Below are 26691 nucleotides of genomic sequence, written 5' to 3'. Positions count from 1 at the left end.
GCCAAGAGACACATTAAAAGATGCTACACATCGCTAGTCATCAGAGAATTGCAAATTAAAATATCAATGAGATATCACCTCACACCTGTAAGGATCGCCACCATCCAAAAGACAACAACAACAAATGATGGTGAGGTTGTGGAGAAAGGGGAACCCTCCTACACTGCTGGTGGGAATGTAAATTAGTTCAACCATTGTGTATAGCAGTATGGACTTTCCTCATAAAGCTCAAAATATAAATACCATTTGACCCAGGAATTCCACTCCTAGGAATTTACCCTAAGAATGCAGCACTCCAGTTTGAAAAAGACATATGCACCCCTATGTTTATCACAGCACTATTTACAATAGCCAAGAAATGGAAGCAACCTAAGTGTCCATCAGTAGATGAATGGATAAAGAAGGTGTGGTACACATCACAATTGAATATTATTCAGCCATTAGAAGAAAACAAATCCCACCATTTGCAACAACATGTATGGAGCTGGAGGGTATTATGTTCAGTGAGATAAGCCAAGTGGAGAAATACAAGTAGCATATGATTTCACTCATCAGTTGAGCAGAAGAACAAAGGAAAAACTGAAGGAACAAAATAGTATCAGACTCACAGAACCCAAGAAAGGACTAACAGTTACCAAAGGGAAAGGGTCTGGGGATGGTGGGTGGAAAGGTAGGGAGAAGCAGAATAAGGGGCATTATGTTTAGCACACATAACATAGTGGGGGCCATGGCGATGGCAGTATAGCACAGAAAAAACAAGTAGTAACTCTATAGCATCTTACTATGCTGATGGACTGTGACTGTAATGGCACATATGGGGGAGACTTGATAATGTGGAGAATCTAGTAACCACAATGTTTCTCATGTGATTGTATAATAGTGATACAAAAAAAAATCTCTAAAAGACATTTGGAAATTTTGGATTGGATCTTTTTTCATTATGTCAATGTTAAATTCCTGCAGTTACATGGAAGGCCATCCTCATTCTTAGGAAATATATACTTACGTGTTTAAGCGCATTAAGTGATGGGTATTTGCACCTAACTGTCAAGTACTGCAGTGAAAAAGTGATTGTGTGTGCATGTGGGGATGAGGAGGAGAGAGATGGAGGACACAGTTCAGCAGAATGTGCTGAATCAAGGAGAAGGGCATATGGGTGCTCACTGTAGTATTTCTGTAGATTTGACATTTTTCAAAGTAGAAATTTAGGAGAAAAAAATAATCACTGTAGTTTAGCAAGCCCGAGGTCAGCACATTTTTCTGCAAAAAATATTTTAGGCTTTATATAATTTCTATTACAACTATTCATCTTTGCCATCTACCATGAAAGCAGCGAAATGAATGGGAGTTGCTGTGTTCTAATAACATTTTATCTACAAAAGCAGTAGTGGGCCAGATTTCACCACAGGCCTTATTTTCTGACACCTGCTTTAGGCTGTGGAGAACTTAGGGCAATCCTTCTGCATCCCACTGAAACCTTTTTCATCTTCTCTGAGATAAAAATTCTTCAAATCTCATTTTCTTCCCAAAGCCCAAGGTCTAGTGCTCCAGTGCCTGCCATTTTGTCCCTTCTCGGTTCTCAGAGATCTTGAGGAGAGTTGGTATAAAAGGGTGTTTAGGAGTGGGAATTCTGTGGGAAAGTAAAATGGTGCAGCTACTATGGAAGACAGTGTGAAGGTTTCTCAAAAAATTAAAAGTAGAAACACCACGTGATGCAATGCTTCTAGGTATATATACCCAAAAGAATAGAAATCAGGACCTCGAAGGGCTATGAGCACTCCCACTATTCACCACAGATAAGATGTGGGAACAGCCTAAGGCCTGTGGCAGGTGCACAGATAAAGACAATGTGTGTGCCTACAACAGAAAGCTATTCAGCCTTAAAAAATGAGGAAATTCTGCAATATGGGACTATATGGATGGACCTTAAGGTCATACGCTAAGAGAAATAAGCCAGAAACAGAACGACGAGTACTGTATGATTCCACTTACATGAACTATCTAAAACAGCCAATTCATAACACATTGGAATGGCGGTTACCAGGGGCTGGGGGAATGGGAAATGGGAGTTATTAGTCAACAGGCATGAAGTGTCAATTAAGACATATAAATAAATTCTGGAGATCTGCTGTACAACAACTGTACTTCTAGTCAACAATAATGTAGATTTGAAAATTTGTGACAAGGATGGATCTCACATTAAGGTTGTTACCACAATAAAAAATTAAAAGAGCAGGTGCCCTGGAGACAGTCCTTAGCATGAGTCCTTGTTCCCCACTTTAGTTCTGTGGTCTTGGGCAAGATAATCAAACCTCCATGCAACAGCTTCCTCCTTCTGCCTCAGGATAAGACTGATACTTCCCTACAGACAGCCAGCAATTAATGTGTTGTTCCTTTCAAAGAGCTCGGCATTATGCCCAGCATGCAGTAAGCGTGAGTGAATGCTATCTATTATTATTCCTGCTAGACTAGGTATGTGAGACATTCTAAGGATGTATTTTAAAATCATGCTTAGCAGGGTACCTGGTATACAAGGATTCAATATGTGTAAGATACTGTAATTATTTCACTGAGTGCTAAACATGTATTTTGTACCTGTTACTTCCTTTGTATCTAACACTCAACTAACTCTTGAGCTATTTGACTTTTCATATTTTTACACCTTCCCATTTCTAATGGGTTTTAAGTAACTGAAGGCAAAGTCCAGGGAATATGCATTTTGCAATCCTCCAGCACCATCCTTTATACATAGTCTGGGCTTGACATAAAATATGTAATTAGAAGGCTCAAGATGGTGGCATGAGTAGGGCCGCGGAAATCTCCGCACAAAACCATATATATTTTTGAAAATACAACAAATACAACTACGCCTAAAAGAGAGACCAGAAGATACAGTACAACCACCAGGTTATATCTACATCTGTGAGAGCTCATCATCGCATGAAAAGGGTAAGACACAAAGCCATGACACAGCAGGAGCCGAGTAATCCCCCGACCCCAGCTCACCAGCAGGAGGAAAAGAATAAGGGTGGGGAGGTGGTGGAAGCACAGGACTGCTAAATAACAAGCCCTAGTATTCTGCAGTGGGAGCACAGACACATTGCATGGTGTATTGGATATTAGAGAAATGGAAAAGTAAAATCCGAGATGGAGACTGTGAGCTGGCTCCCATGGGACAAAAGAAAAGCAGATGCTATTTGAAAGTCTTAAAGGGACAGGGGCTTAAGAGCTGGATGGAATCGTCCTGGCACACTCAGCCCAGCAGACTGAGAATCCTAAGTAACTTCAGGCACACTAACCCCCTGGGTGGCAATGAAGCTCTGAATCCCCTCATGGTGATAAGTAGCCACCCATTCATTCCCCCTCACTGGTGCTGCAAGCAAACTGTTGGACCTGCCGCAGTGGCATAGCAGAACAGCGGCCCCACCCACAGCAACAACACAGAGTCTCCTCCATCATGCAGCTAACCGTGACAGGCCCAGAGGCTGCTGCAGGTGTGTAGCTGCACATCATGGAGAGAGGAAGCCAGAGCAAGGAAGAAAGGGGAGACGTTCTCACAGGAGAACACACCCAGCGAGCCTGCCAGTCCCCACAGGGCTCTGGGCTATCAAGAGGGCTACAAAGCCAATGGCAGCTCAGGAGCGTATCCCAGAGATGGGTCCCTGTGTGCAGGAAACCAACACAGGCAGCAGAGAAGGGCAAGGTAACCAAAAAGCAGGAAGGCATGTTGTTCTCTTGGCTGACACACGCACGACCTGCCTATGATCAACTCTATCGCCATGAAAAGGCAGAAGAATCTGGTCTAGTCAAAAATCACTCAGACAACCCCAGAGAGAGGGTCTGGGGAGATAGATATAACGAATATTCCTGAAAAAGAATTCAAAATAAAGGTCCTAACCACGCTGATGGACCTGCAGAGAAATATGCAAGAGCTAAAGGATCAAATTATGAGGGAGAATATAGAAACAAAACAATCTCTGGAAGGACTTAAGAGCAGACTAGATGAGGTACAAGAGAATGTTACTGGAATAGAAATCAGAGAACAGAAATACAGAGAAGCTGAGGCAGAGGAGATAAAAGGAACTCCAGGAATGAAAGAATATTGAGAGAACTGTGTGACCAATCCAAATGGAATAATATTTGCATTATAGGGGTACCAGAAGAAGAAGAGAGAGAAAAAGGGATAGAAAGTGTATTTGAATAAATAATTGCTGAAAATGTCCCCAAAGTGGGGGAGCAAATATTCTCTCAGACCATGGAAGCCACAGATCTCAGAACAGAAAGGACCCAAGGAAGACAACATGAAGACTTAAAATGGCAGAGATCAAAGAAAGGACACAGTACTAAAGGCATCCAAAGAGAGAAAAAAGATCACCTACAAAGGAAAACCCATCAGGCTATCATCAGACTTCTCAACAGAAACCTTACAGGCCAGACGAGAATGGCATGATCAATGCAATGAAACAAAAGGACCTTGAACCAAGAATACTGTATCTAGCACGATTATCATTTAAATATAAAGGAGGGATTAAATAATTTCCAGAGAAGCAAAAGCTGAGGGAATTTGCCTCCCACAAACCACCCCTACAGGGTACTCATCTAAAGAGATGTTACCAGAGAAAATAATATCACAGCAAAGAAAGTTGACCAAACAAATACTAACTAAAGGCAAAAAATAGATAGACTATTCACAAAAAACAGTCAAAGGAAATACAAAAGGCTACAGAATAAAACACCTAACATATAAAGAATGGAAGAGGAAGAATAAGAAGAGAGAGAAAAGAATCATCACACTGTGTTTATACTAGCTTAATAAGAGACTTAAGTTAGACGGTTAGAGAGTAAAGAAGATACCTTTGAGCCTTTGGTAACAACGAATCCAAACCCTGCAATGACAGTAAGTACATATCTATCGATAATCACCCAAACTGTAAATCGACTGAATGCACTAATCAAAAGACACAGAGTAATTGAATGAATAAAAAAGCAAGATCCATCTTTATGCTGCTTATAAGAGACTCACCTCAAACCCAAAGGTATTCACAGAATATAAGTGAAGGGATGGAAAAAGATATTTCATGCAAACAATAGGGAGAAAAAAGTAGGTGTTGCAGTACTTGTATCAGACAAAACAGACCTCAAAACAAGGAAAGTCACAAGAGATAAAGAAGGACATGACATAACGATAAAGGGCTCAGTCCAACAAGAGGATATAACCATTCTAAATATATATGCACCCAATACAGGAGCACCGACATAAGTGAAACAAATGCTAACAGAATTAAAGGAAGAAATAGAATGCAATGCATTCATTTTAGAAGACTTCAACACTCCACTCACTCCAAAGGACACATCCACCAGACAGAAAATAAGTAAGGACACAGAGGCACTGAACAACACACTAGAACATATGGACCAAATAGACATCTACAGGACTCTACACCCAAAGCAGCAGAATTCACATTCTTCTCAAGTACACATGGAACATTTTCCAGGATAGACCACATACTAGACCACAAAAAGAGCCTCAGTAAATTCAAAAAGATTGAAATCCTACCAACCAACTACTCAGACCACAAAGGTATAAAACTAGAAATAACTTGTAAAAAAAAAACAAAAAGGATCACAAAAACATGATGGTGGAGGTGGAGCCAAGATGGCAGCGTGAGTAGAGCAGCGGAAATCTCCTCCCAAAACCACATATATCTATGACAATATAACAAAGACAACTATTCCTAGAATAAAGACCAGAGGACACAGGACAACATCCAGACCACATCCACACCTGCGAGAACCCAGTGCCTCGAAAAGGGGGTAAGATACAAGGCCTGGCCCGGCGGAACCTGAGCACCCCTCCCCACAACTCCCAGCAGGAGAAGAGTAGGCAGAGCGGGAGGGAGACGGAGCCCAGGACTGCTGAACACACAGCCCCAGAAATCCAGACCAGAGCGCAGACACAGTGTGTGCGTGGGGCCCTGGATACCAGGGAAACAGGGCAACAAGAACAGTGAGAGGGTACCAGAGGCCTGGCACCGGAGGACATGAGAAAAGCGAGCGGCCATATTTTTTTTTTTTTTTTGCTGTTTTGTTTTGGTGAGCGCTTTTTGGAAGTCTTAAAGGGACAGGAACCCCAATACTAGGGAAACAGGGTAGCAACACTGGTGAGCAGATGCCTGAGGCTGGCGCCACAGAATAAAGAAAAACGAGCGGCCATTATTTATTTATTTATTTATTTTAATTTAAAAAAATTTTTTTTGTGTGTGGTCGTTGTTTTGTTCTGGCGGGTGCTTTTTGTAAGTCTTAAAGGGGCAGGGTGGGACACCTAAACCAGAGGTAGGGACTCCGGGGATCTCTGGGCACCCTAATCCCCTGGGCAGCAGGGAGCAGGAAGGCCCCTTACAGAGATAAATAGCCTCCCGGCCGCTCCCCCTCCAACACGACTCCACCACTTAGGAGCAGAGACCCGAGCCAGGCCACACCCCCAGCAAGAGCAGTGAAAAACTCCATAGCAGCTGGGCAGGAAGCAGAAGCCCTTTCTGTGCAGAGCTACCCAGCACAAGCCACTAGAGGTCGCTGTAATCATAGGAGAGGAGGGCCACAAACCAACAAGAAGGGAAGTTCTTCCAGCCGTCACTCGTCCCATCTCTGCAAACTATTCCTATCACCATGAAAAGGTAAAACTACAGGCAGACAAAGATCACAGAGACAACACCACAGAAGGAGACAGACCTAACCAGTCTTCCTGACAAAGAATTCAAAATAATAATCATAAACATGCTGACAGAGATGCACAGAAATACGCAAGAGATATGGGATGAAGTCTGGAGGGAGATCACAGATGCCAGGAAGGAGATTACAGAAATGAAACAAACTCTGGAAGGGTTTATAAGCAGAATGGATAGGATGTAAGAGACCATTGATGGAATTGAAACCAGAGAATAGGAATGCATAGAAGCTGACATAGAGAGAGATAAAAGGATCTACAGGAATGAAACAATATTAAGAGAACTGTGTGACCAATCCAAAAGGAACAATATCCGTATTATAGGGGTACCAGAAGAAAAAGAGAGAGGAAAAGGGATGGAAAGTATCTTGGAAGAAATAACTGCTGAAAACTTCCCCAAACTGGAGAAGGAAATAATCGAACAGACCACGGAAATACACAGAACCCCCAACAGAAAGGATCCAAGAAGGACAACACCAAGACACATAATAATTAAAATGGCAAAGATCAAGGACAAGGAAAGAGTTTTAAAGGCAGCTAGAGAGAAAAAGGTCACCTATAAAGGAAAACCCATCAAGCTGACATCAGACTTCTCAACAGAAACCCTACAGGCCAGGAGAGAATGGCATGATATATTAAATACAATGAAACAGAAGGGCCTTGAACCAAGGATACTGTATCCAGCACGACTATCATTCAAATATGATGGTGGGATTAAACAATTCCCAGACAAACAAAAGATGAGGGAATTTGCTTCTCACAAACCACCTGTACAGGACATCTTACAGGGACTGCTCTAGATGGGAGCACTCCTAGAAAGAGTACAGCACAAAACACCCAATATATGAAGAATCGAGGAGGATGAATAAGAAGGGAGAGAAGAAAAGAATCTCCAGACAGTGTATATAACAGCTCAATAAGCGAGCTAAGTTAGGCAGTAAGATACTAAAGAGGCTAACCTTGAACCGTTGGTAACCACGAATTTAAAGCCTGCAATGGCAATAAGTACATATCTTTCAATAGTCACCCTAAATGTTAATGGACTGAATGCACAAATCAAAAGACACAGAGTAATAAAATGGATAAAAAAGCAAGACCCATCTATATGCTGCTTACAAGAAACTCACCTCAAACCCAAAGACATGAACAGACGAAAAGTCAAGGGATAGAAAAACATACTTCAGGCAAACAACAGCGAGAAGAAAGCAGGGGTTGCAGTACTAATAGCAGACAAAATAGACTTCAAAACAAAGAAAGTAGCAAGAGATAAAGAAGGACACTACATAATGATAAAGGGCTCAGTCCAACAAGAGGATATAACCATTCTAAATATATATGCACCCAACACAGGAGCACCAGCATATGTGAAACAAATAGTAACAGAACTAAAGGGGGAAATAGACTGCAATGCATTCATTCTAGGAGACTTCAACACACCACTCACCCCAAAGGATAGATCCACCAGGCAGAAAATAAGTAAGGACACGGAAGCACTGAATAACACAGTAGAGCAGATGGACCTAATAGACATCTATAGAACTCTACATTTATAAGCAACAGAATATACATTCTCTCAAGTGCACATGGAACATTCTCCAGAATACACCACATACTAGGCCACAAAAAGAGCCTCAGTAAATTCCAAAAGATCGAAATCCTACCAACCAACTTTTCAGACCACAAAGGCATAAAACTAGAAATAAACTGCACAAAGAAAGCAAAAAGGCTCACAAACACATGGAGGCTAAACAACACGCTCCTAAATAATCAGTGGATCAATGACCAAATCAAAATGGAGATCCAGCAATATATGGAAACAAATGACAACAACAACACTAAGCCCCAACTTCTGTGGGACACAGCAAAAGCAGTCTTAAGAGGAAAGTCTATAGCAATCCAAGCATATTTAAAAAAGGAAGAACAATCCCAAATGAATGGTCTAATGTCACAATTATCGAAATTGGAAAAAGAAGAACAAATGAGGCCTAAGGTCAGCAGAAGGAGGGACATAATAAAGATCAAAGAAGAAATAAATAAAATTGAGAAGAATAAAACAATAGCAAAAATCAATGAAACCAAGAGCTGGTTCTTCGAGAAAATAAACAAAATAGATAAGCCTCTAGCCAGACTTATTAAGAGGAAAAGAGAGTCAACACAAATCAACAGTATCAGAAACGAGAAAGGAAAAATCACGACGGACCCCACAGAAATACAAAGAATTATTAGAGAATACTATGAAAACCTATATGCTAACAAGCTGGGAAACCTAGGAGAAATGGGCAACTTCCTAGAAAAATACAACCTTCCAAGATTGACCCAGAAAGAAACAGAAAATCTAAACAGACCAATTACCAGCAATGGAATTGAAGCGGTAATAAAAAAACTACCCAAGAACAAAACCCCCGGAACAGATGGATTTACCTTGGAATTTTATCAGACATACAGGGAAGACATAACACCCATTCTCCTTAAAGTTTTCCAAAAAATAAAGGAGGAGGGGATACTCCCAAACTCATTCTATGAAGCTAACATCACCCTCATACCAAAACCAGGCAAAGACCCCACCAAAAAAGAAAACTACAGACCAATATCCCAGATGAATGTAGATGCAAAAATACTCAACAAAATATTAGCAAACCGAATTCAAAAATACATCAGAAGGATCAAACACCATGACCAAGTGGGATTCATCCCAGGGATGCAAGCATGGTACAAAATTCGAAAGTCCATCAACATCATCCACCACATCAACAAAAAGAAAGACAAAAACCACATGATCATCTCCATAGATGCTGAAAAAGCATTTGACAAAGTTCAACATCCATTCATGATAAAAACTCTCAGCAAAATGGGAATAGAGGGCAAGTATCTCAACATAATAAAGGCCATCTATTATAAACCCACAGACAACATTATATTGAACACCGAGAAGCTGAAAGCATTTCCTCTGAGATCGGGAACTAGACAGGGATGCCCACTCTCCCAACTGTTATTTAACATAGTACTGGAGGTCCTAGCCACAGCAATCAGACAAAACAAAAACATACAAGGAATCCAGATTGGTAAAGAAGAAGTTAAACTGTCACTATTTGCAGATGACATGATACTGTACATAAAAAACCCTAAAGACTCCACCCTAAAACTACTAGAACTGATATTGGAATACAGCAAAGTTGCAGGATACAAAATTAACACACAGAAATCTGTGGCTTTCCTATACACTAACAATGAACCAACAGAAAGAGAAATCAGGAAAACAACTCCATTCACAATTGCATAAAAAAAAAAAATACCTAGGAATAAACCTAACCAAAGAAGTGAAAGACTTATACTCTGAAAACTACAAGTCACTCTTAAGAGTAATTAAAGGGGACACTAACAGATGGAAACTCATCCCATGCTCATGGCAAGGAAGAATTAATATCGTCAAAATGGCCATCCTGCCCAAAGCAATATACAGATTTGATGCAATCCCTATGAAACTACCAGCAGCATTCTTCAATGAACTGGAACAAATAATTCAAAAATTCATATGGAAACACCAAAGACCCCGAATAGCCAAAGCAATCCTGAGAAAGAAGAATAAAGTAGGGGGGATCTCACTCCCCAACTGCAAGCTCTACTATAAAGCCATATTAATCAAGACAACTTGGTATTGGCACAAGAACAGAGCCACAGACCAATGGAACAGACTAGAGAATCCAGACATTAACCCAGACATATATGGTCAATTAATATTTGATAAAGGAGCCATGTACATACAATGGCGAAATGACAGTCTCTTCAACAGATGGTGCTGTCAAAACTGGACAGCTACATGTAGGAGAAAGAAACTGGACCATTGTCTAACCACATAAACAAAAGTAAACTCAAAATGTATCAAAGACCTGAATGTAAGTCATGAAACCATTAAACTCTTGGAAGAAAACATAGGCAAAAACCTCTTAGACATAAACATGAGTGACCTCTTCTTGAACATAACTCCCCGGGCAAGGAAAACAACAGCAAAAATGAACAAGTGGGACTATATTAAGCTGAAAAGCTTCTGTACAGCAAAAGACACCATCAATAGATCAAAAAGGAACCCTACAGTATGGGAGAATATATTTGAAAATGACAGATCTGATAAAGGCTTGACATCCAAAATATATAAAGAGCTCATACGTCTCAACAAACAAAAAACAAATAACCCAATTAAAAAATGGGCAGAGGAACTGAACAGACAGTTCTCCAAAAAAGAAATACAGATGGCCGACAGACACGTGAAAAGATGCTCCACATCGCTAATTATCAGAGAAATGCAAATTAAAACTACAATGAGGTATCACCTCACACCAGTAAGGATGGCTGCCATCCAAAAGACAAACAACAACAAATGTTGGCGAGGCTGTGGAGAAAGGGGAACCCTTCTAAACTGCTGGTGGGAATGTAAATTAGTTCAACCATTGTGGAAAGCAGTATGGAGGTACATCAAAATGCTCAAAACAGACTTACCATTTGACCCAGGAATTGCACTCCTAGAAATTTACCCTAAGAATGCAGCAATCAAGTATGAGAAAGAGCAATGCACCCCTATGTTTATCGCAGCACTATTTTCAATAGCCAAGAATTGGAAGCAACCTAAATGTCCTTTGATAGATGAATGGATAAAGAAGATGTGGTACATATACACAATGCAATACTACTCAGCCATAAGAAAAGGGCAAATCCTACCATTTGCAGCAACATGGATGGAGCTGGAGAGTATTATGCTCAGTGAAACAAGCCAAGCGGAGAAAGAGAAATACCAAATGATTTCACTCACCTGTGGAATATAAGAACAAAGGAAAAACTGAAGGAACAAAACAGCAGCAGAATCACAGAATTCAAGAATGGACTAACAGGTACCAAAGGGTAAAGGACTGAGGAGGATGGGTAGGTAGGAAGGTATAAGGTTGGGGGAAGAAGAAGGGGGATATTGAGATTAGCATGCATGGGGTTGGGGAGAAAGGGGAGGGCTGTACAACACAGAGAAGGCAAGTAGTGATTCTACAACATTTTGCTATGCTGATGGACAGTGACTGTAAAGGGGTTTATAGGGGGGACCTGGTATAGGGGAGAGCCTAGTAAACAAAATATTCGTCATGTAAGTGTAGATTAATGATACCAAAAAGAAAAGGTAGTTCCTGTGTGGTGACCTCCAATGAGTTCTACACAAGGGTATGAAGGGCATATAAAAGTGTAGGTAAAGGGTCTGTTTGTGTTTTTACAGAGGATCAAAGCATAATTTGGCTACCCCGAAATTGAACTAAGATACGATATGAAAAAGAACTTCCAATATCAACACTCTCTGGAAGACTCATGCCAGAAGATGATCATCAAAAAACCCCAACAAAGACCCACGCACTGCTACAGGTGTGGATGCACTCATCCCACCAGTTCCTGGACTTGCCATGGGAATGAAGAAGGAGATATCTAAGCTGGCCTGTGCATACAGTAAAACAACAAATTTGACTGGATCTATACTGTTGGAACTCAACCAAGAATTAGGAGAAGTGCAAATTGTAGCGCTCCAAAATCTTACAACTACAGACTATTTACTGTTAAAAGAACATAAGGGATATGAACAGTCCCCAGGAATGGGTTGTTTTAATTTGTCTGATTTCTCTCAGACTGTTCAAGCTCAGTTGGACAATATCCACCATATCATAGATAAGTTTTCACAAATGCCTAAGGTGCCTAACTGGTTTTCTTGGTTTCACTGGAGATGGCTGGTAATTACAGGTATGCTTTGGTTATGTAACTATACTCCTATTATGTTAATGTGTGTGCGCAATTTAAGTAGTATTTTAAAACCTATACATCCTTAAGTTACTCTACAAGAAGATATGTCAAAGAAATAATCAATCTTCCCATGTTTTCTTCCACCTGCTACTTCTATAGCTTTTCTTCTTCCTTCCTAATTACAACCCTTAAATAGAATTCATGCCTCATATCGAATTTACTGAGTATCATAATTCTTCCAAGTGGTAAAGATACCTCAAGACAAATGCTGGGCATAGAAGCCACAGGGCATAAATATGCAAAGAAGTAAAAAGCTAACCTTTTCAAACAATAAGGCTTCTCTCTCACTTACCAACTTCACATTTCCCTGTATGGCCCCGGAAGATGACTGGTTAGCCAGAGATGGGTAAGATTCCTCAAGGGAGGAACAACCTAGGACAGGCACAGTCGCAGGGGGGCCATCAGGTGAGAAATTTGGGATCAACAGAGGTGAGGCTTAGAACCTCACCCCCCCTGTGCTGAGAGAAATCTTCTGCATACGTGGATGTTTTATTGCCCTTGTCTAGCTTGGATTAACACATAGTCTACAGGTACACACCTGGTTATCTACAATTGCTCTCTTACAACACTAAACTATGTTTTCTACCTTTATCTTGTATCTACCTACCACTTCAGCATTTTATTAAAAATAATAATAATAAAGAGAGAAATGTGGTATCCACATATAAATCAAGTATAAAAATCAAATGAGTATTCATATTTGAACTGACTGTTCATAGTTCATAATGCATGAGCAAAACCAAAAGTTTCTGTGATGACTGCCCTTGTACTGTTCACCATGTAACTTATTCACTATGTAAGAATTTGTTCTCCATGTAAGAACTTGTTCGTTATGCTTCAGAAGACTGGAGACTGACGAGAATTAGGCTTGGGGTGGATTAATGATTGTGCATTGAGCATTGACTCTCCTATACAGAATTTTATTGTTGTTATCAACCATTTGATCAATAAATATGAGAGATGCCCTCAAAAAAAAAAAAAAAGTACACACTTCCAATTGTAAAATAAATAAGTAACCGGGATGTAATGTGTAGCATAAGGAATATAGTCAAAATATTGTAACAACTTGGTATGGTGATAGCTGATACCTACAATTATCATGTATATAAATGTTGAATCACTGTGTTGTACACCTGAAACTAATGTAATGTAATACTGTGTGTCAACTACCCTTCAATAAAAAATAATTATCTACAAAAAAAAAAAAAAATAAATAACAAAATCAAGGTGGGTAATAGAGGGAGCCAGCCGCGAAGGCCCCTGCCTTATGGGGGTCTTCTTCCAGCCTGAGCTTCGCTACACAGCTTGAGTAGCATGGCTCCCGGCGGGGGACACTTATGCTGTCCTGGTCAGGGAACAGAGGGGCACTCGTGACAATGCGTGAGGTAGTTGTTTGACTGAAGGAAGTTGAGAAGGGCACAGATGTAGGTAGCCCTGTGCTACTAGAGACAGGACTCAAAGCGAGGGGCAAGCTGCTGGTAGTTGGGGTGGGGACAGAGCTGGAAGATGCTACCATTGTGACATGGGAAGGGCTGGATGGCACAGGGCCCTCATTCCCATTTTTAGGTGGAGCCACAAAGATGGCTTGAACATGGGAAGTGCTGGACACAGCAAGAGCTGCAGAGGCAGAAGGGTTAGCAGCTGGGCTGCTCAGCATTCCAAACAGAACATTGGGCTGCAGGGTGGGGCCTGGGGCAGGTGGGGACTGGGGTTTGGAAGATGGCTCAGCCTGAGGGGCTGGAGGTGACTTAGTGGCATCAGTGGCTGGTATTGTGGGAGAGGCAGGGGTCAGCCCTGAGAAGGTGGCTGTGGGTCTGGAAGATGTCTCAGGAGGTGCCTGGGAGGGGCCCTGGCTCTGAAGAGCCAAGAGGGCCCAGAACGCCAGGCATCTTCAGGGGCGAACAGGCTGCAGTGGTTGCCACTCAAGCAGATTCTGGGAAGAAGGGCAAAAACATGAATTTTGGTATCTCAAATGTGATGGTATTTGGTGCTCTAGAAGCCTTGCTGGGCCAGGGATTCAAGAGTCAACAAATATGACTAATCTATACCACAGGTTCTTAATATATTCATTTCCCAAAATCAAGGAAGTGCTCCTTATTTCTACCCTTCACAGATCGTAAGACAAAGAGCAGGGGATAAAACTTGGCCTACCAGGGGTTAAATGTGTGGACACTAAGGAAAATCCAATCATCTGAACTCAAGCACAGCTCAGAGCAGCTATGGAATGGGGCTGCAAACCAACGGCCATCTGACTACAAAAATGAGGCTGCCCTCTCCAACTTTAAGGGCGGCAGCCCCTTCCCTACAATCTGCTCCTGATGAGAGGGTTCTGAAGCCGTCAGGCTTGCACCAGCTCAGGTGTGCTAAGCTAAAGCAGCTTCAACCTTTTTAATGACTGACTGGCATGGTGCTTTCACTTAAGCCTAAGCAGAGGCTGATGGCACTGTGTGCTCCACAGAAAGCTCTTCCCCTCACCTGGGAAAGATGGTAGGCCCAGGGAGTTTGGCTTCTTCGCGACGATAATGTACTTGGGGAGAAACAGCAGGTTAGTACTTGGGGCTGGGAGGGAGGCTGAGGAAGCAGCAGTTCAGCAGCAGGCAGGGTGAGAGTAAAAGCTGGTGGAGTGGCAGGTGGGTTCTCAGTGACAGAGCTCAAGGCAGTTTCTAAGGAAGAAAGAAAGAAAGGAAGAAAGGATTGTCCTCCCTTGTAGGAGAATTCTTTCCAGGGTAATCGCAGAGCACGGGGAGGCTCAGGGACTTGGGGGAACTCATGTAGAAATGCTTCCTCTCAATCTCAATGCTCACTGTTCTAGGATTCTACTGAGTACCCAAGAGGTGGATTTCTCAAGAGACAGACCAAAATAAAATCAAAGGAAACCCTCTCTGGAGTGTGAAATTAACCTATATTCCTTACCAGTCTTATCCTCCAAGACCTTGTTAAGCCATTGTTATGAAGCTTTCTTTTCCAAGTCTAGGTCTTCAGCAGTGATTGAATAACCAAGCAGGGGAGGTGGAGGCTACCAGGAGAAAAAGGAGAAGCCAAGACAGTCAGAAGGAAGTGAAAGAAACCTGTACTGACCCTTCCATTCCTATGACTCAGGGGAGCCAGGCTGGGGTGGGCAGGGGTGGATGGACAGACCATACCAAGATCAGTGGGATCCCTCATCTGGAGGGCAACAGTTGAATCTTCTGTGTGGCCAGGAGCTGATGGGTGTAGATGGAGAATCCCAGGAGTTCTGCTTCCTACATGTGGTTGTATCTGCAACTGAAGTATCAGACTTACTTTCTTCCTCCTCTCTTCCAGAAATGGAGAGGTCTGTCTATCCAGCCTTGTTTTTAATACTGAACTTTCACTAGGTGTCTCTGAGATTCTACCTTCCATGGTTTGGGCTCTTGGATAGTGTTGGCAATGTTATTTCTAACAGTCAAGAAGACATGAAGTGGTAATTGCTCCAAATGTGTGCACATGGTTGCTTACTGGACAGAAACTGCCTGGACTGCTCAGATTCCCCCACCTAGGCTTATCTTACCCCGAGCCCCCCAGGTGGCCTGGGTTATGCTATACGAGTCTGGGCCACCTTTCTCCCTTTCCAGACCATAAAGCCCAAAAGACAGGAACGTCTATCTCTGAAACTATGAGGCCCCACACAAATCAAGGCCCAGTATACGTTTCCAGTGGGTTGTAGTCCATGTGTGCTCTGTACACACTACCACCAACACATGCCACACTTTCATCAACTTACTCTGTTCTCCCTGGGACTCCTTGTCTGTTAGCAATGGAGCTGAAGAGCCAGAATGATGAGAAAGCTCCTCTTCTCTGTAGGAGGAAGAGGCACAATTACGTTTAGAAAAGTACTGGATAACTTCTTATACACTCCTAACTACCGACTGGCCAAAGTCTAGAACAACCATGACTAAGATCTTAGTGTGCCAAGACAACAACAACAAAAAAGAAGTCAGAGAAGTTTCCTAAAGAAATGAAGGGAGGCAGCTCACAGAAGCCACAGAGACACCTTTGTCTTAAAACAAGCACAAAACAATCTTCAGAACCTTACCTACAAATTGCCAAATTTCCGACAGTTCTAGTCACACCTCTATCTCTAAGAAAGCGGCATTCTAGTCAGTCACCTAGAGGGTCAGTTTGGGTCTAGAATGTGTCCACTGCTGCCCACTCCCTTCAGTCACTCTGTTCACTCTGTCCTGTGCGGCCCTTCCCCTTACACCCCAGCCCCTCATGCTACAGCATGAGGGGGAGCAGAGGTCAGTGTGGTTAGTATGTGACAACTGCAAGAGATGAGAGGAATTCAGGGCAGTACCGTCTTCTGCCCTTTAGATGTGAACCGCTTTGATTCTCCAAATCAGAGTCTCAGAAAGCCTAAGAGCCAAGTAAATTTCCCTCCTTTCCTACCCTCTCATTAATCTACACAGCAAATCACCAATTACCTTAGTTTCTTTGCTGGCCTCTCAGCTGTCTGTGAGCAGGGTAAGGCAGGGCTGGAGAAAGGTGAGGCACTGGGATTCCTTCTCTTCCAGAGCTAAAAGTCAAACACAAGTCACATGACTGATGCTACAAAATAATGTAGGATCTTACCTTCAACATAATTATGTGGCTCTAATTCATCAGTGTATATAAAGTCTCCTTTTCAAGTGACTAAAAAACATTTCTTTGTGAAGAGGGGCTTCTGAAAAGTGAGTCAATTGCCAGTATTAACTATGGGGAATGAAGTCGGAAAAAGTAATGAAATGCTAACAAATGGCAGAGGAATGAGTGTGCTTTCTACATATCCTGAAGAGTGGAATGTCATATGCAGTAACAGCAGAAAGAGAGCTCTGATGCCTACAAGTTCACTCTGTATTAGTCCATGGAAATGATAAAGGTAAATTCAGAAACTGTTCCAGGGAAGATAAGCCAGTAAGTTGTTTAGTCTGGCTTTCATTAAATTTTCAGTTTTACTTTATTAAATTTAAAACATACGCTATTGTGACATGTGACTTTTGCAACATCTATGGTATTTACTGTTACATGACAGTTATCCATACAGCCATCCATACATGACTAGCCAGGGTTGAGAATAATCCAGTTTAACAATTAGGTGAAAAGTGTTTTCTCTCTACTTCATAGACTGTGCATATACATACAACACAGACATGATAAAAGATTTACATTTAGAAGTATAACAAACAAAAGGCTTGCAGTGGGATGGACATGTCATTCCAGATGGAGAACAGAACCTGGAAAGGTAAGGAAGCAGGAAAGTATCAGTATTAGGAGCTCTTAGGAGACATTTTGGTTTGCCTTAATTATGAGGTATATATAAAGGAAAAAGAAGCTAGAAATGCAAGCTTGAGGTTTGGCAATTTAAGGCCACTGTAAATATTTCTGCTTTGGAAAACAAATGTTAAGACAAATGGAGACACCAATGCCACACACAAAGAGGTCAGAGGACTGTTCACTTTCTATAATTAGTACCAGTTGAATGCTGGTAATGATTTATAATATCAAAGCTAGAACTTCTAATTTACACAGCTGTAGATTTGGGTATTTACTAGTGTTCCTCTGGAAAAATTTAATTAAGTCAAATAACTATGCTACCACTCACTCCAAATATGAGAGCTGTCATCTGGACTGATCACACTATATTCACTATTCACTACCAATTCTTTCAATGAGGCATCCATGTAAAGAACGTTCATATTTAGTCTACCCTTCCTGAGACCTACTTCTGAGAACTTACATATTCAAACATCACACATCTATAGGGGGCTGCTAACTACTCACAAGAGAATATCCAACTGTTAGTGTCAGTGAGTGTACATGTTGCAGTAGGTCACAGGCTCCACCAGTAGTGGGAAATTTACAATGAAATGTGGCAAAGGCCTACTGTGGTGTTCCAGACCAACCACCTGCTGAGGACAAGCAGAAAATGCTGAAGAAAATAAGAAATACATCTGTTTGAAGGTATGGTGGTATGAAAGAGCTATTAAAGCAGTGAAACACTGTGGAGACAAGACAAGAGAAGTAGAAGCCCAGAGATGAGCCTACATTTAGGTCTACATTTTCCCTCCCAGAGATGAGCCTACATTTAGGTCTACATTTTCCCTCAGGTGACTGCCACTTAGACATGGAAAGCTGCAGTTGAGAGGCTAAGAGAAGCTTTCACCAGTCTCACAGGGCTGAAGAGACAAAACAGAATCAGAGCTTTCCAAAGTAGAGGGATCCTAACAAAACCTCAGGCTTCTGGTTGGGATCTCAAAGGCTACATAAGAAGATATAAGGCAAATCAGAAATAAACCAGCCCCCACAAGAACTGACAACTCAGAATTCATGTCAATCCCAATTAGAAAGAGGAATCTGCTCCTACCCTGGCTGCCTGCCAGAGGCAAAAGTAAAACCTCTCTGGAGAAAGATACCATCATTCAGAGCTTCAAGTTATTGTTACTTTGTTTTGTTTCTTTTTCAATGTCTGACAGAGAAACAAAGCAACACATAAAATCAGGTATGTAAGGTAACGGTTAACCAATAATCAAGTGGACGGAGCACAGAAGATTTAAAAACTGGAGCTGTCAAGACTTTAGAGGAATGGCTTATTGTAATTTTTTTGTTATCATTAATCTATAATTACATGAAGAACATTACGTTTACTGGGCTCCCCCCTTCAGCAAGTCCCCCCCACATGCCCCATTACCATCACTGTCAATCAGTGAAGTAAGATGCTGTAGAATCACTACTTGTCTTCACTGTGTTGCACAGCCCTCCCCATGCACCCCCCTTATATTGTACATGCTAATCGTAATGCCCCCTTTCTTTTTCCCCACACTTTTTCCTCCCTTCCCACCCATCCTCCCCAGCCCTTTTCCCTTCAGTAACTATTAGTCCATTCTTGGGTTCTGTGATTCTGCTGCTGTTTTGTTCTTTCAGGTTTTGCTTTGTTCTTATACTCCATATATGAGTGAAGTCATTTGATACTTGTCTTTCTCCACCTGGCTTATTTCACTGGGCATAATACCCTCTAGCTCCATCCATGTTGTTGCAAATGGTAGGATTTGTTTCTTCTTATGGCTGAATAATATTCCATTGTGTATATGTACCACATCTTCTTTATCCATTCATCTACTGATGGACACTTAGGTTGCTTTCATTTCTTGGCTACTGTAAATAGTGCTGCGATAAACATAGGGGTGCATCTGTCTTTTTCAAACTGCGCTGCTGCATTCTTAGGATAAATTCCTAGAAGTGGAATTCCTGGGTCAAATGGTATTTCTATTTTGAGCTTTTTGGGGAACCTCCATACTGTTTCACACAATGGTTGAACTAATTTACATTCCCACCAGCAGTGTAGGAGGATTCCCCTTTTTCCACAACCTCGCCAACATTTGTTGTTGTTTGTCTTTTGGATGGTGGTGATCCTTACTGGTGTGAGGTGATATCTCATTGTGGTTTTAATTTGCATTTCTCTGATGACTAGCGATGTGGAGCATCTTATCATGTGTCTATATTGCCATCTGAATTTCTTCTTTGGAGAATTGTCTGTTCAGCTCCTCTGACCATTTTTTATTGGACTATTTGCTTTTTGTTTGTTGAGGTGCATGAGCTCTTTATATATTTTGGATGTCAACCCTTTATGGAATCTGTTATTTATGAATATATTCTTCCATACTGTATGGTACCTTTTTGTTCTATTGATAGTGTCCTTTGCTGTACAGAAGCTTTTGAGCTTGATATAGTCCCACTTATTCATTTTTGTTTTTGTTTCCCTTGGTGGGGAAATATGTTCATGAAGAAGTCGCTCATGTTTATGTCCAAGAGATTTTTGCCTATGTTTTTTTCTAGGAGTTTTATGGTTTCATGACTTACATTCAGGTCTTTTATCCATTTTGAATTTACTTTTGTGTATGGGGTTAGACAGTGATCCAGTTTCATTCTCTTACATGTAGCTGTCCAGTTTTGCCAGCACCATCAGTTGAAGAGACTGTCATTTCCCCACTGTATGTCCATGGCTTCTTTATCATATATTAATTGACCATATATGTTTGGATTAGTGTCTGAACTGTCTATCCTGTTCCACTGGTTTGTGGGTCTGTTCTTGTGTGTGCCAGTACCAAATTGTCTTGATTACTGTGGCTTTGTAGTAGAACTTGAAGTTGGGGAGCAAGATCCCCCCAACTTTATTCTTCCTTCTCAGGATTGCTTTGGCTATTCAGGGTCTTTGGTGTTTCTATACGATTTTTGAACTATTTATTCCAGTTCATTAAAGAATGCTGTTGGTAATTTGTTAGGGATTACATCAAATCTGTATACTGCTTTAGGCAGAATGGCCATTTTGATGATATTAATTCTTCCTAGCCAAGAGCATGGGATGAGTTTCCATTTGTTAGTGTCCTCTTTAATTTCTCTTAAGAGTGTCTTATAATTTTCAGGGTATAGGTCTATCACTTCCTTGGTTAAGTTTATTCCTAGGTATTTTATTCTTTTTGATGCTATTGTGAATGGAATTGTTTTCCTGATTTCTCTTTCTATTGGTTCATTGCTAGTGTATAGGAAAGTCACATATTTCTGTGTGTTAATTTTGTATCCCACAACTTTGCTGTATTCCGGTATCAGTTCTAGTAGTTTTGGAGTGGAGTCTTTAGGGTTTTTTATGTACAATATCATGTCATCTGCAAATAGTGACAGTTTAACTTCTTCTTTGGCAATCTGGATTCCTTGTATTTCTTTATTTTGTCTAATTGCCATGGCTAGGACCTCCAGTACTATGTTGAATAACAGTGGGGAGAGTGGGCATCCCTGTCCTGTTCCCGATTTTAGAGGAAAAGCTTTCAGCTTCTCGCTATTCAGTATGATGTTGGCTGTGGGCTTATCATATATGGCCTTTATTATGTTGAGGTACTTGCCCTGTATACCCATTTTGCTGAGAGTTTTTATCATGAATGGATGTTGAATTTTATTGAATGCTTTCTCAGCATCTATGGGGATGATAATGTGGTTTTTGTCCTTTTTGTTGATGTGATGGATGATGATGATGGATTTTCGAATGTTGTACCATCCCTACATCCCTGAGATGAATCCCACTTGGTCATGGTGTATAATCATTTTGATGTATTTTTGAATTTGGTTTGCTAATATTTTGTTGAGAATTTTTGCATCTACATTCATCAGGGATATTGGTCTGTAATTTTCTTTTTTGATGGGGTCTTTGCCTGGTTTTTGTATTAGGGAAATGTTGGCATCATAGAATGAGTTTGGGAGTATTCCCTCCTCTTCTATTTTTTGGAAAACTTTAAGGAGAATGGGTATTATGTCTTGTGTGTGTGTCTGATAAAATTCTGAGGTAAATCCATCTGGCCCTGGAGTTTGGTTCCTCGGTAGTTTTTTGATTACCGCTTCAATTTCTTTGCTTGTAAGTGGTTTGTTTAGATTTTGTGTTTCTTCCTTGGTCACTCTTGGTAGGTTGTATTTTTCTAAGAAGTTGTCCATTTTTTCTAGGTTTTCCAGCTTGTTAGCATATAGGTTTTCATAGTATTCTCTAATAATTCTTTGTATTTCTGTGGGGTCCGTTGTGATGTTTCCTTTCTCATTTCTGATTCTGATGTGTTAAGTTTACTTTGTGTTGTTGTCATTTGTTTCCATATATTGCTTGATCTCTATTTTAATTTGTTCATTGATTCATTGATTATTTAGGAGCATGTTGTTAAGCCTCCATGGGTTTGTGGGCCTTTTTGCTTTCTTTGTACAATTTAGTTCTAGTTTTATACCTCTGTGGTCTAAGAAGTTGGTTGGTAGAATTTCAATCTTTTTGAATTTACTGAGGCTCTTTTTGTGGCTCAGTATTTGGTCCATTCTGGAGTATGTTCCATGTGCACTTGGGAAGAATGTGTATCCTGTTGCTTTTGGATGTAGAGTTCTATAGATGTGTATTAGATCCATATGTTCTAGTGTGTTGTTCAGTGCCTCTGTGTCCTTACTTATTTTCTGTCCGGTGGATCTATCCTTTGGAGTGAGTGGTGTGTTGAAGTCTCCTAAAATGAATGCATTGCATTCTATTTCATCATTTAGTTCTGTTAGTATTTGTTTCACATATGCTGGTGCTCCTGTGTTGGGTGCATATATATTTATAATTGTTATATCCTCTTGTTGAACTGAGCCCTTTATTATTATGGAATGCCTTTCTTTATCTCTTGTTACTTTCTTTGTTTTGAAGTCTATTTTGTCTGATACTAGTACTGCAACCCCTGCTTTTTTCTCCCTGTTATTTGCATGGAATATCTTTTTCCATCCCTTGATTTTTAGTCTGTGTATGTCTCTGGGTTTGAGGTGAGTCTCTTGTAAGCAGCATATGGATGGGTCTTGCTTTTTTATCCATTCTATTACTCTGTGTCTTTTGATTGGTGCATTCATTTCATTCACATTTAGGGTGATTATTGAAAGATATGTACTTATTCCCATTGCAGGCTTTAGATTCATGGTTACCAAAGGTTCAAGGTTAGCTTCTTTAGTATCTCACTGTCTAACTTAACTCGTTTATTGAGTTGTTTTAAACACTGTCTGGTGATTCTTTATTTCTCTCCCTTCTTATTCCTCCTCCTCCATTCTTATATGTTGGGTGTTTTATTCTGTGCTCTTTTGTGTTTTCTTTGACTACTTTTGTGGGTAGTTGATTTTATTTTTTGCCTTTAGTTAGTATTTGGTTGGTCTGCTTTCTTTGCTGTGATTTTATTTTCTCTGGTGACATCTGTTTAGCCTTAGGTGTGCTCCCATCTAGAGTAGTCCCTCTAACATACCCTGTAGAGGTGGTTTGTGGGAGGCAAATTCCCTCAACTTTTGCTTGTCTGGGAATTGCTTAATCCTTCCTTCATATTTAAATGATAATCATGCTGGATACAGTATTCTTGGTTCAAGGCCCTTCTGTTTCATTGCATTAAATATATCATGCCATTCTCTTCTGGCCTGTAAGGTTTCTGTTGAGAAGTCTGATGATAGCCTGATGGGTTTTCTTTTGTAGATGACTTTTTTTCCTCTCTCTAGCTGTCTTTAAAACTCTGTCCTTGTCCTTGGTCTTTGCCATTTTAATTATTACGTGTGTTGGTGTTGTCCTCCTTGGGTCCCTTCTGTTGGGAGTTCTGTGTACTTCCGCAGTCTGAACAATTATTTCCTCCCCCAGTGTGGGGAAGTTTTCAGCAATTATTTCTTCAAAGAAACTTTCTATCACTTTTTCTGTCTCTTCTTCTTCTTGTACCCCTATAATGTGGATATTGTTCCTTTTGGGTTGGTCACACAGTTCTCTTAATATTGTTTAATTCCTGGAGATCCTTTTATCTCTCTCTGCATCAGCTTCTCTGTGTTCCTGTTCTCTGATTTCTGTTCCATTAACAGCCTCTTGCACCTCATCCAGTCTGTTCTTAAGTCTTTCCAGAGATTGTTTCATTTCTGTAATCTCCTTCCCAACTTCATCCCTTAGCTCTTGCATATTTATCTGAATATCCATCAGCATGGTTATGACCTTTATTTTGAATTCTTTTTCAGGAAGATTGGTTAGGTCTATCTGCTTCTCAGGGGTTGACTCTGTGATTTTGGTCTGGATCAAATTCTTCTGCCTTTTCATGGCGATAGAGGTAGTTGTGGATAGCTGGCGCATGTGTCAGCTGGGAGACTGTCCCTTCTTGCTGGTTTGTGGCCTTCTTTTCCTGGGAGAACGGCGATCCCTAGTGGCTTGTGCTGGGCAGGTGTCTGATTCTTGCCTGGCTGCTGTGGAAGAAGTGCTGCCCGGTTTCTGTGGGCATGGCCGCTGCCACTATGATGAAGTCACATCAGAGGGGGAACAGGTGGGAGGCTGTTTACCACTGTGAGGGGCCTCCGGGCTTCACTGCCATCCAGGGGGTTGGGGCACCCAGAGTTCCCTGGGATTCCCAGTTACTGGTCTGATTGCACCAGGGTGCTTCCATCCAGTTGTGAGGCCTGTGTCCCTTTAAGACTTTCAAAGGGCACTAGCTTTTCTTTTGTCCCAGGGATGCCGGCTTCAGCAACCCGCTCACAGGTCTTACTGTACTGTTTCCCTAGTATTCAGCAAACCACGCACTGTGTGTCTGTGCTGTCGGTGCAGATGGCTAGGCCAGGGTATTTAGCAGTCCTGGGCTCCCTCTCCCTCCTCGCTCTGACTCCTCTCCTCCTGCCAGGAGCTGGGGTGAGGGGGCGCTCAGCTCCCGCCAGGCCGTGGCTTGTATCTTACCCACTTCCCGAGGCGTTGGGTCCTCTTAGGTGTAGATGTAGTCTAGCTGTTGTCCTGTGTCTTCTGGTCTTTTAGGAATAGTTGTATTTGTTGTATTTTCAGAAATATATATGGTTTTGGAGGAAATTTCCGCTGCTCTACTCACACTGCCATCTTGGCTGGTCTCTACCTTATTCTTTTTAATAGTTTCATAGTATTTCAATTTATGGAAATACTGTTAGCTATTCAACCAGCCCCCTGAAAAGGTACAGTTAACATTATTTCCAAGCTTCTGCTATTTAAATAATGCTATAATCAACATCCTTTCATATGGCTTTGATTATGCATATAGCATTAAGTTCTTAAAGTAAGCCTGCTGGATAAAAGGGCAGGTGTATCTCTAATGTTGTTAATTACCATCACACTGCTCTCTAGAAATCTATTCCAACTGACACTTTCATGAGCATACATGAGGAAGCCTGTTTTTGCAAATACTTTTTTTTTATGGTAAAATAACTGACTTTTATTTTTAAGGTCAACACCTCTTTGCAAATACTTTTACAGTTTCTATTCTACATTTAAATGCTTAGTTCACTTGGAATTATGTTTCTCGAGTGTTTGAAAAGCTGCTCCAACTCACTCAGAAGAGACACAAATACTGTTCCTCACATGTCAAACTGTTAAAACTCAAAGCTATGACAACCTAATCCAGTGGTGAGACCATGGAGAAATGGGCTTTCTCATACACTGCTGGTGAGAATGCTAAATGATCTATATGCTAAGGAGGGAAATCTAACAATATCTAGCAAAATTGCACGTGCATGTAACTTTTGACCTGGGACTCATATGTTATAGGAACTTATCCCAGAAGTATAATGACCAAAGTGGGAAGTGTCATATGAGCTAAAGTATTATTTGTGGCACCATGTGTAATAGCAGAAACAACCCAATGCTTATCTATAGACAATTGGAGTAACTATGCAGTTGTAAAAAAAAAAAGAATTTCTATATACTGCTATTATCTCTAGTATATAGTAAATCAAAAAAGGCTGAAACCTGTATATACTACCATCTGAAATGTTAGAAGGTAGCAGTTCACAGACAAACATGGATTTGCATACAGTTTTGAAAAAAAGAAGCAATGGAAAGGATAATCAATGTCACAAAAATGGAAAGGGAATAAAATGGAGTGGGGATGGCCTTCTCTGAGTATATCCTGTTTTACTGTATAGTCTTTGGAACAATTTAAGTATTTTATTTTACATAATTAAAAACAAAACTTGTCAAAAAGAAAAATATAAAAATCCCTAAAAGGTTAGAACATACTGAACAAATGAAACTAACTAAACTTATCAAGTTGGTGATGTAACCAAGAAAATTCATGCTACTTTAAAACACAATTTTGATTGTGTTTTGGAATCTCCAGTATCCACAGAGGGATGTATACTAATGATAAATGAATCACAAATAATTCTTACGCTGATTTCAAAACCTTACTGTTAATGACATTGATATTATTGTTTTGAAATTGTGTATACTAAGATCGATCAGATAATTATGAAGCAACATTGGTGTAAAAATAGATAATAATATAAAATCAAGGAAATTATGTAAAAAACTCTGTAATTAATCTTAATTTGAAGTATCATTATGAACTAGTGATTTAGAGTCTTCTTCCTAGAGGTTATGTGTATCTTTAACTCTCCTAGAATCTAAATTACAGTCTCTAAATAGCATTTCCAACTGCAAGAAACCAGGGCTACTTGAAGAAATAGCCAACTTCAGTCTGGAAATGTACAAGATGGGTACTTTGTTTCTGGCAAAAAAAGCAATGAAGCTATCTATCAAAGACTACTGTGATCAAACAAAAGAATACAGGAATCAGTTTGAAAGGGCTCTCATTGGCCAAAGTTGGAAAAGTTGCATCAGAAAGAGTATGTAC

At 40.7% G+C, this 26691-nt stretch overlaps 1 protein-coding gene and 1 long non-coding RNA gene across 2 annotated transcripts in view; both read right to left on the bottom strand.

Annotated features, from left to right (window-relative positions):
• TPST1 (tyrosylprotein sulfotransferase 1) overlaps positions 1-26691 on the bottom strand; it is a 591927-nt gene that overhangs the window by 86491 nt on the left and 478745 nt on the right. The window lies entirely within an intron of this gene.
• On the bottom strand, positions 14539-17181 carry LOC130678858 (uncharacterized). Its single transcript, XR_008992187.1, has 3 exons — positions 16990-17181; positions 16290-16363; positions 14539-15811 (listed from the first exon to the last, which is right to left on the bottom strand). It is a non-coding gene; the product is annotated as an uncharacterized LOC130678858 (long non-coding RNA).

This window comes from Manis pentadactyla, chromosome 10, assembly GCF_030020395.1.
Source record: "Manis pentadactyla isolate mManPen7 chromosome 10, mManPen7.hap1, whole genome shotgun sequence".
Lineage (NCBI taxonomy): Eukaryota > Metazoa > Chordata > Mammalia > Pholidota > Manidae > Manis > Manis pentadactyla.
Note: the sequence above shows the minus strand (reverse complement) of the source record. Positions and strands in the feature narration are given on the sequence as shown.